This window comes from Penaeus monodon, chromosome 25 (genome assembly GCF_015228065.2).
Source record: "Penaeus monodon isolate SGIC_2016 chromosome 25, NSTDA_Pmon_1, whole genome shotgun sequence".
NCBI classification, from domain to species: domain Eukaryota; kingdom Metazoa; phylum Arthropoda; class Malacostraca; order Decapoda; family Penaeidae; genus Penaeus; species Penaeus monodon.
Genome location: NC_051410.1, coordinates 3,524,705 through 3,524,921, shown reverse-complemented (window position 1 = coordinate 3,524,921; position 217 = coordinate 3,524,705).

Here is a 217-nt window from a genome sequence, read left to right as displayed (position 1 = left end):
TACAGTGATTCAGGTTCTCGCAAAATTTCGAACACATTGATCAGCTTTCGTCCCGTCGCTCCCTCCCCCGATCCGCCAGAAGTCATCGATGCAACATTGCAAATCAAGAGGACGGGGGCCAAAACAAACCCTAGTGGCGGGACAACGTGTCAGACAGTAGAGTTGACAGTAGCAGTAGGGGGGAGGAGTGATGGAGGGGAGTGGGCGATGAGGGAGG